This window comes from Dipodomys ordii, unplaced genomic scaffold (assembly GCF_000151885.1).
Source record: "Dipodomys ordii isolate 6190 unplaced genomic scaffold, Dord_2.0 Scaffold42, whole genome shotgun sequence".
Taxonomy (NCBI): Eukaryota; Metazoa; Chordata; class Mammalia; order Rodentia; family Heteromyidae; genus Dipodomys; species Dipodomys ordii.
In genome coordinates, this window is record NW_012267258.1 from 6,444,698 (window position 1) to 6,455,612 (window position 10,915).

At 40.2% G+C, this 10,915-nt stretch overlaps 1 pseudogene; it reads right to left on the minus strand.

Moving 5' to 3' along the window:
• Nucleotides 1-5,072, minus strand: part of LOC105987457 — a 15,573-nt pseudogene extending 10,501 nt beyond the window's left edge.
• Between the last annotated feature and the right edge of the window lie 5,843 nt (nucleotides 5,073-10,915).

A 10,915-nucleotide genomic window follows, 5' to 3' on the forward strand; every position in this document is an offset into this window, starting at 1 on the left:
CACACACACACACACACACACACACACACACACACACACACGTCTCCCAAAATTGACTCCTTACTGTTAAACTGTATAGATGGAAGAGGTGATCAGATTCTGATGCTGTTATTAAGACCAAGCTACTTATTTATACTTGGGATAGGATGTGGTAGTGGAAGAGAGAAGAAAGTTAAGAATAGTTTCCTCTCTTACTATATTTTAAAATGAAATAATAGTAGAAAAATCAGTCAGAGAGGTGTATTACTCATGGGTGTTTTTCCATACTTCTCAACTGAAGGTTTGATTGAAATATGAAAACATGTTCTTTACTTAAAAAACAACAACAACAAACTTTCCAACTTCTGAGCCATCTTCCATGGGAACAAAGCACAGGAGTGATTTGCTTTGCCAAGAGGAATGCTCAGAAAATATGTGTAGTTGGAGAGTTTACACTAATGTATGCTAGCGTGTTGCTGACTTAACATTGCTTGCCACTCAAGTAGAACACTGACTCCTGCTAAAACTTTCTTAAATGTCCTACATGACAAAGCCCAGAGTCCAGACTAGTATTTATCACCATTATAGTTAAACATCTGAGACGTGCTAAAGAACTTTTTACTCAAAGTTTTATTTCAAAAATGACCTTTTATGATTTTATAGTCAATTAAGAAGGCAGCTGTGTTATAATAAAATGGTCCTAAAATGGCAAATCTAGAGTTCCGGCTTTTATTCTCATTTTTGCTATGAACTAAATATGCTTCCAAGCATGTTGGTTCTCTATGCTGAGACTTGCCAATAAAATGAGGAAACTGGGGCAGTAATTTAGTTGACTAAAATAGAGTATATGCAAAAATAAAACTCCATGGAGTAAACCTTTTGATAGAGAGTTTCATAAAAATAAGTATCAGGAAGATGAGACGAGATTGTAAAGGGGGGGTAGCCAGTGGGAGGGGTGGATGAATGAAAAAGAGAATCAGGGACAAATACTATTAGAATGTTCCACGTCCATATGTGATCAAGGAAGTGGAAAATGTGAAATGAGTCTGGGGGAGGGAATAGGTCAGATAGGAGGAGAATGGTGGAAGGGGTGACTTGATCCAAAAGCACTAGACACTTACTTACATGGATGGGTTAAGTTGTAGAACCTTTTTGGAATTCAGAGAAAAAAAATCAGTCCATATACAACTCAAAATTATGACATCTTAATTATTCCTTGTCAAAAGAAAAAAAATACACATGTCATTTTTTTTGCAAGCCAGTAAATTGAAGTTCAAACAATTAAAGCTAAACATGATGTCAAACTCTAATCTGGAGTTTGGGGAATATGGAAATGTTTTCAGAATCCATGTCACCTGATTTAGGAGAGTTACATTTTACAGACAGCTTAAACCCACTGAAATCACTCTTTTTAAATGTCTTCCATGGTGATTTACTGTGTTTAATAAGTCCTACCTTCCATTTTTCTTCAATGTTTGCCAAGTTTGGTTCTTGCCTTGAGAATTCAGTTCAATAGAGAAGCCATGTTACCGTCCACCTTTTTGTTGAGATCTGTTCATGGCACCACATCATCTTGTTAAACAAAAAGCAGATTTTGTTCCTACTTCTGTGCCTCACCCCTAGACTGGTGCCTCTTATCAGTGACAATGTATTTGATGTTTTACATCAATGACTTCTCTCCTAAATTCAACCAGAGAATGTCTTGTCAAAATAAAATCGAAGCCAAGTGCCTGTGAGTCAATCCTGTAATCCTAGCTCTTCAGGAGGCTGAGATCTCACAATCCCAATTCAAAGCCCGTCTGAGCAGAAAAGTTCATGTGACTTTTTTTGAATTATCTGGTAAAAAGCAAAAAGCTATAAATGGAGGTGCGGCTAAAGTGGTAGACAGCTAGCCTTGAATGAAAAAGCCAAGCAAATGCTTGAGGCTCTGAATTCAAAGTCCAGTTCTTTGCTGTGATCTGAGATAAATGATTTAAATTGAACACTTATTGAGTCAGTATATACCATAATAGGGGTATATGTGGGATATATATATATATATATATATATATATATATATATATATATATAAAATGTGGGGATTTTTGTCTAAGACGTAAGACTGACAAAATTATCAGCAAATGTAGCCAGAGATAAGATAGCACTAAATTCATAGAAACAGGCAAGAATTGAGAAGAGAGAAATGCCAGGTGAGAGAGAGGTAAAATGTGTCACACTTCTGCAGAAGATAGAATAGAGCCTATTTGGTGTCATACTTGTTCTTAGGGAAAATATAGTTTTCATATTCATTCATTTCTTTTTATCTTATTTATATTAAAGCCGTTGCTTTATAGTTCAGGATGCCGATGGTTGATTAAGTAATTTTTTTTCATTATTGAATGATAACTTGAAAGAATGAATGGTAGAAGTGAGAATAAGAATGATAATTCCAGTGAATTTGCAAGTACAGAAATGTAAGCCCCAGCCCTGAGATTCCACCCCAGTTAGAATGGCCATAATCAAGAAATCTAATAACAACAGATGCTGGAGGGGATGTGGACAAAAGGCAACACTACTGCACTGTAGGTGGGAGTGTAAACTTGTTCAGCAACTCTGGAAAGCAGTATGGAGGTTCCTCAAAAGACTCCACATAGAGCTCTCCTATGACCCAGCAATACCACTTCTGGGCATTTACCCAAATGATCACAAACAAGGCCATACTAGCGCTACCAGTACAACTGTGTTTATCACAACATTATTGGCCATAGCTAAGATATAGAACCAACCCAGATGCCCCTCAGTAGATGAATGAATCAAGAAAATGTGATACACACACACACACACACACACACACACACACACACACACACACTGGAATTCTATGTCTCCATCAGAAAGAATGATACCACCCTATTTGTAAGGAAATGGAAGGACTTGGAAAAAATCAGATTAAATAAAGTAGGCCACACCCAAAGAAACATAGGTTCCATAGTTTTCAGTCTATGTCTAAGATAATCTTAGCAGACGAGCAGAATAGCTCAATAGCTACGTACATATGACCATTTGAGCTGATGTTAAAGCTAAATAAACTCCAAGACATGGATACAAGAGGTTTTTCTTTGTTGTTGTTGTTTTTAATGTACTATGTGATTTTTTTTGTTTCTTTTACGTATTGTTCCCCCTATGGTATATTCCCTGTTATCACTGTATTTGGCTTTGGTACCCTGGCATTGTATATACATTTATTTGAACTAGGGAAGGGAAGGGGAACAATGGAATGAGGTGATAAACGACAAGTGGGGGACCAATGCAACACTGATATACACAAGACAGTATTTTGGGGGCTGGGAAGGTGGCTCAGTGGTAGAGTGCTTATCTTGCATGCGTGAGGCCTTGGGTTTGATTCCTCAGCACCACATAAGCAGAAAAGCCAGAGTGGTGCTGTGGGTCAAGTGGTAGAGCGCTAGCCTTGAGCTGAAGAGTTGAAGGGCAGCACTCAGGCCCAAAGTTCAAGCCCCACGACTGACAAAAAAAAAACAAACCCAAAACAACCAATATGTTGGAAATGATCTGTACAACTTGTGGTGGGGGATTGGGGAGAGGGAAAGTAGGAGAACAATGAAGGGAGAGGTAACAAATTTGACAAGAAATGTACTTATTACCTGACTTATATATGTAACTGTAATACCTCTGTACATCACCTTGACAATAAAAAAGAGAGAAAAAATAAAAATGTTGGAAGAGAGAGAAAAGGGAGCTAATACATGAAGAATTTTTAAGAAAGAAAAAGAATAAAATAATAGGAAGTAACTGGAAAAAAAGAAAGAAATGTAAGCTCCTTACCACAGCTAATGAGTCAGATTCCAGGTCACTCAAATTGGCTTGTGAACAGCCACCTCTTCATTCTAATTCTCATGCCTCAACACACAGGAGAAAGCTTACTACAACAGATGATCAGTATGAGCTCTGGGATTTTCAGCTCTATTATACACATGCGGAAAATGTTTCTTAAAAGATCGGATTGAAAGCTGAGCACTGGAAGCTCACATCTGTAATGCTAGCAACTTAGGAGGCTTAGAACTGAGGATTACAATTTGAAGTCAGCCCAGGGAAGGAAAAGTCCATGAGACTCTTACCTCCAATTAACTACCAAAAAACTGCAGAAGTGGGGCTGTAGATCAAGAAGTAGAGTGTTCGCCTTGAGCAAAAAAATAAAATAAATTTAAAAACAGAAACAAAGACAGCACCCAGACCCTGAATGTAACCCCGGGACCAACACAAACAGTAGGTATTATTTAAGAAACTATATTGAAATATAGTTCTAAGACAACTGCCTTGATCACAATCTTCAAAATAGTGCTGCTCAGTTCTACAGAAAACAAGGAGGTTGCTATAGTTTTTCACCTTCTCAGAAAGTTCACCATTGGTCAGCTGAATGGTGGCAATGGCATATAAAAGGCCAAATATTGACACATCAAGTTCAGCAGATTGCTTATTGAATAAATCTGGTTATGTTTCCAGTCTTTGAGAAACAGCTTGGTAGAACTGATCTCCATCGTCTATTTGACCTTGGCCTATTCTGGGCCCACTAGCTTTACCCCATCCAATTGCTTTCATCTCACCTTGGTGAGATGGCTTCTGATAGGCCAAAACATGATTCAGAGGCCAAGAGTAAGGAGATCCATGCCTAGAATTTGCTCACCTCCCCAACAGGAACTTCAGCCCACCACTGCAACTCCACAGCCACCTGCACACTGTTGACTAGTTCCAAGTCAGCTTCCATTTCTGCTTCTTTTGGACTTTATCCAGTCGATCACTAAGACAATGACCTTTAGCTTTTGTGAGTTGGACTACTGGACCCAATCCAGATATTACCTGATTTCCTACCTGTTTGGAGACATATATTCTAAATGTGCCCTATAAACCACTTTTATAGGCAGATGATATATCTGAGAGAGAGAGAGAAAAAAAAAACCTGCATGGCAAGAGACACTGGAAACTGCATTGTCAGAAAGCAAAATTTATTCTCCTTTCAGTTGCTGATAGGATGTAGCATTTTCTGGCCAAAGTTCTGTAGCTGCAATTGGGGGGAAGGCTTCTGTGACCGGAGACATGTCAGCTGGGTGGATTCATGCCCATATGTCAGCTCTCTGCAGCCCTCTGGGCAGCAAGCACGCCTACCCAAGCTGCTGCTTGGGCTAGCCAAAGCCACTGGGGTCTCCCTATTCTTACTTCCTATTGAAAGACAAAACGTTCAAGCCCTTGAACTTGCTGGAGCTTTTGTAGAAGAAACGAGGTGGATTACTTTTCACTTAAATTCCATTTACAGAAATAGCATTTCCACAACGATAAGCCTTTTCCTAGACAGCCATCCCACATAGAAAAGAAATGACAAATCCTTGGGCGTTTAAAACAACAACAACAGTTGACAGTTGCTAATTGGTTAATTAGTGCTTAACTTAAAGGACTCCAGGTTTGAATGCTCCCAGATGAACAATAGGGAAAAGAAGCAGGGAACAAGTTCAATGACTCCAAGTGGGATGCACGCGGCTGTTCCCGGAGGGTAGCAGCTGGCCTGTGCTTTCTGCCTGTTCTTCTTGAGCTCGTTCAGAACTTTCCCAGAGTCACCTGTGAAACTGCACAGAGCAAAGGGATGCTGGATGGATGAACATCGCTCAGTCTCCCCCTCCAGCCTCCATTTCTTCTCTGCCAAGGGAGGCTTGGAGGCTGAGGTGGTTTTCAGAAGGAAGACATGAGTGCAGTCATTTATCTGATGGCGTATTCTCAGTGCTTGCTATATGCAAGGCACTAAGCTAGGCACTGGGACGTATCAGTTAACCCAACCCATGGTTCTCATTCTTACTGAATTTATAATTTCTCTGTTAGATTTTTTTTAATTTATGACAAAATACCTAGCAAATCAGTTTAAAGGAAGAAATATTTATATTGCTTATCATTACAGAAGTGGACAGGGGGTGCTGGAGCACATTTTTTTTTACATTATTATTACAGAGAGTGGGGGAGAAGAGAGAAATGGGGGTGAAGGAGGAGGAGGAGAAGGAATGATGGAGGGAGAGGGTGAGAGATGGCAAGAGAGAAAGAAGGTAGACATGGACATAGAGAAGGGAGGGAAAAAGAGGAAGGAGAATGAGACAGGAGAGGGAGAGGAGGAAGAAGGAAAATTAAGAGAAGGAAGAGGAAGGGGAAGAGAGTTTGAGAGAGATAGGAGAATAGAAGAAAAAGAAGGGGAGGGAAGGAAGGGGAAAGAGGGAAAGAGAGAGAGAAGGAAGGAGGAGGAGAAGGGAAGAGGAAAGAGGGAAGGAGGAAGATAATAAATGAGAGAGAGGGGGGGGAGAAAGAGAGAAAATAGATGCCCGGCTAACAAGTTCTTTCCACTTTTATTTTGTCCTAGCCCTGAGACTATGTGTTCAGAAACTGGGTAGGTACACATTTAGTTAAGTCTTTATGAAAACATTCTCATCATACATCCAACAATGTGCTTTATTAATCCCCTAGAACTTTCTCAATCCAATTGACAATCAAGATTAAAAATCACATACAACCTTGTAGAGTTAAATAAGTTGCTAACTAACCTTTGTGTGATATGCTAAGATAAACTGATAAGCAGGTCTGTGTGTGTGTGTGTGTGTTCGCCAGTATTGGGGCTTGAACTCAGGGTCTGGGTACTGTCTGTTAGGATTTTTACTCAAAGGCTGGTGCTCTACTACTGGTGCCACAGCTCCACTTCCATCTTTTTGCTGGTTAATCAGGTAGAAGAGCTCTGATTTATCTGTCCAAGTTGTATTTGAACTGAGTTCTGTGGATCTCAGCCTCCTGAGTAGCTAAGGTTACAGGCATGAGCCCCCATACTGAGTCCATGCAGAATTTAATGAGTTAAAAGGAAGAAAGTCTGGGCACAGAAATCTTCTTCCTTTTCTTTCTCCAATTTCCTTCCTCCACTGGGGTGACTCACCTAGCATAATTGGGCAAGGTTTGGAGAGCAGGATAGGATGGTTTCATGCATAGAGCAGGCTCAGCTGCAGGTCAAATTCTCCAGAAAACAGCGAGGCTTTGCCCCCTTCTCCCCTCCCCCTGCTCCTGTTGAGTGAGCACATGCTTAGTCTCTTTGAGATTCACTGATCTTTCAGGGAAGCTCCTGGCAATGTATTCATATTCAGAAACTCAGACTGTTTTAAATAGGCTGAGATGGCAAACGGCCTTGTGTTCACATCAGTTAAGCACAGTCGCCGAACATTGCCAGCACCCTCACATCTTGTGGCTTCACAAGGGAGCAGTTGTTGTGTGGAGGAACTGAGCTCTGGAATGTTGTTGGTTGTTTTTGTTCTTCTAGTCCTGGAGCTTGAACTCAGGGCTCTTTGTGCTCAATCAAGGCTAGCTAGTGTGCTACCACTTGAGCCACAGCACAACTTGCAACATTTTATGAGTACTTTATTGGAGATAAGAATCTTGCGGACTTTTCTGCACCGGCTGGCTTCAAATGGGGATCCTCAGATCTCAGCCTCCAGAGTAGCTAGGATTACCTGTGTAAACCTTTGGCACCTGGCCATGGAAGATTGTTAATATCATAAAGATACAGGCATATCCAGACACTTGCTTCTCACTTGTAATCCTAGCTGCTCGGAAGGCTGAGATCTGAGCATTGTGGGTTCAAAGCCAGCCTGGGCAGAAAAGTCCACAAGACTCTTATTAACTAGCAAAAATCCAAAAGTGGTAACAACTGTGAATGGAAAAGCCAAATGAGAGTATGAGGCCTTGAGTTTAAACCCCAGTACTGGCACATGCACACACACACACACACACACACACACACACAAAATCATACACACACACAGTAAAGTTATAAAAGAGCTCTCTGATATTTGCAGACATCTACAAACTATTTTTGCATAATAATAGCTAACATTTACTAAACATATACATACCAGACACACTTCATCAATGATCTCTCAGAGGGATTGTTTTCCTAGCTTATGAAACCCTGATACCATAACAAGCCAGGACAAATGGGAACTGGCATTTACTTAATTCTCTCTAAAAGCTTTTATTTAAAAAAATGACTTCAAACTCATATTGAATAGCAGGGCAACACTTTTTACTCTGTCATCTAGAGTAAGTTGTTAAGACTCCAGTTTTTTTAAAATAGTATTTTATTGTAAAAATACTGTACAGAAAGGTTACAGTTACATGAGTAAGGTAAAGAGTACATTTCCTATCGAGCATTGTTACCTCTTCCTTTGTTTTTCCCCTACCATCCCCTCCCTCCCCACCTCCCCAACTCCTCCCGTACCCCCCCAACCCTTCACCCCCACCGATGCTGTGAAGTTCATTTTCAACATAATGTCTTGTACATCTCATTGTTACAATGGGTCAACCTGTATCCTTATTTAAGAATTTTGTTATTTCCTTCCCATCCCCAAATTAGAAAAATGTATATACGAAATGCAGGGCACCAGAATCAAATACAGTGAAAACAGGGGTTCTACCGTGGGGTAAGAACATACCCAAAAAACAAAAAAAAAATCACATAGTACATTATAAATCCATTAAAAACAATAGGAAGAAAGAAAAAAACCACTTGTGTCCCTATCTTGGGGTTCATTTTGCTTAACATCATCTTATATGGTATATGTACATAGCTTTTGACCGTTTCTGCTTGTCTTAGACATATACTAGTTATTGCAAATAAGGGAAACCATGGGATCTATGCTTCTTGGGGCCTGGCTTACTTCACTTAATATAATTTTTTCCACACCTTTCCATTTCCTAACAAATGGGGCAATGTCATTCTTTTTGATGGAAGCATACAATTCCATTGCATAAATATACCACATTTTCTTGCTCCATTCATCTACTGAGGGGCATCTGGGTTGATTCCAGTTGCAGACCGTGGACATGGTCAATTCTTTTTTCTTTTTCTTTTGTGCCAAATCTGGGGCTTGAACTCTGGACCTGAGTGCTGTCCCTGAGCTTCTTTTGCTCAAGGCTTTTGCTCTATCACTTGAGCTACAGCTCCACTTCTGGCTATGTTGTTGTTGTTGTTAGTTTTAATGGAGATAAGAAATCTCAAAGGCTTTCCTGCCTGGGCTAGCTTCAAGCCTTGATCGTCAGATTTCAGCTTCCTGAGTAGCTATGATTACTGATGTACTACTGCGTATTTTTTTTGTTGTTTGTTTGTTTTTGTTATTTTTTGTCTCGAGGCTTGAACTCTGGATCTGTACACTGTCCCTGGTCTCTTCAGTTCAAGGCAAGTGCTCTATCTCACTTGAGCCACAGCACCACTTCAGGTTTTCTGGTGGTTTATTGGAGATAAGAGTCTCATGGACTTCCCTGCCTGGGCTGGCTTTGAACCATAATCCTCAGATCTCAGCCTCTTTAGTAGCTAGGATTACAGGTGTGAGCCACCAGTGCCCAGCTAGGTATTAATTCTTTTTGGGGGGAGAGGGGGTCCGATTGTGGGGCCTGAACTCTGGGCCTGGGCACTGTCCTTCAGCTCTTCAGCTCAAGGCTAGCACTCTACCACTTGAGCCACGGCGCCACTTCCAGCTTTTTTTTTCCTGCTTATGTGGTGCTGAGGAATCAAACCCAGGGCCTCAAACATGCAAGGCAAGCGCTCTACCACTGAGCCACCTTACCAGCCCTAGGTATTAATTCTTAAAGAAGAGTTTGAACTAGACCAACCAAAAGTCCTTCCCTGGCTCTATAAACATTGGATTCAAACCCTGGTGAAATCTGTCATCCTGCCTTCTGCCAAGAAAGGCACAATGGCCCTAGCCAGATTTAAATCACCTGCCTTCCATTTTTGTTCCTCAAATAAGAAAAAGGAAAGCTCATCTGAATATCACCTACACAGAAGCAGTGGTTAGTGACTTTTTTTTTCTTTCTCCTTTCAAAAATATTTTCTATTCCTCAATTGGTATTTATTCTTTTTACTGGGTTTGATAGAAACTCCAGAAGTGAAACTTTAGTCCTTTCCAATGAATTTGAAATGAAACTCTAATGAGGAAATGGTCTATTTATATAAGAGTGGGAGGAAGGGGGGAAAATTTTTCTCTACTGCATTTTTCAGCAAGCTTTTGAAAAATGGCAATTTAGATAAGATTTGTCAGCCTGCTCAAGATGGCCAGTATTCAAGCCTCCAGGAAGTTGGAAATAAGTATTGTCCTTTCAACCCAAGCATGGAACCAAGTCCAATTTTCTATCTTATATGTGTGTGTGTGTGTGTGGTATACTTTTTAAAAATAATCTTTAAAGCGACTTGCAAATTATTCTTCCTCTAACGAGGGAAAAATAAAATATTCATGCCTCACCTTAGAGACTTATGAAGAGTCATTTTTCTGTTTTTAAATGTTAATCAAATGATAGCTATGGATACCTGGACATCTATAGTTTCTCTCTAATTTCAAATTGCCCTGGTTATTGAACAGAGGTCTGAATAATGATTATAGCTCAAGTTCAGTATGTAATATGGTGATGATCTTTCCTTTGCATTCATTTGGAGTTAAGTGTGAGATTAGTTAGGGATTTTCATGGAGACAGTACCTATAATGATTTATTTAAATTCTGCCCATGCTTCCTAATTATGTAAATATTCAATCATCTGTCTTGCTGGTTTGACTCATAAGAAGTTTGAAAGTATCTTCTCTACCTCTCACTCGGTAAAGTTTCTTGACTCTAAGACATTCAATGCTATTGGAAATAGGTGCAGCAAAGAAAGAAGAATGAAGCTGAGTCCTTTACAGTAATTTATCATGCTGCCAAGGTGAGAAACCCAGCCCTGACATAGATAGAGAAGCCCTGTCCACACACCCAGCAATGTGGAAATGGCTCCTTTTCACTGGGGGGGATTGGGCCCATCATCAGATCCCTCCTTTCTTTGGGTGTGTACACCGTTGATTGATAAAATTGGAGGTGGGGCATGTCTCCTTGGCCATTCTAA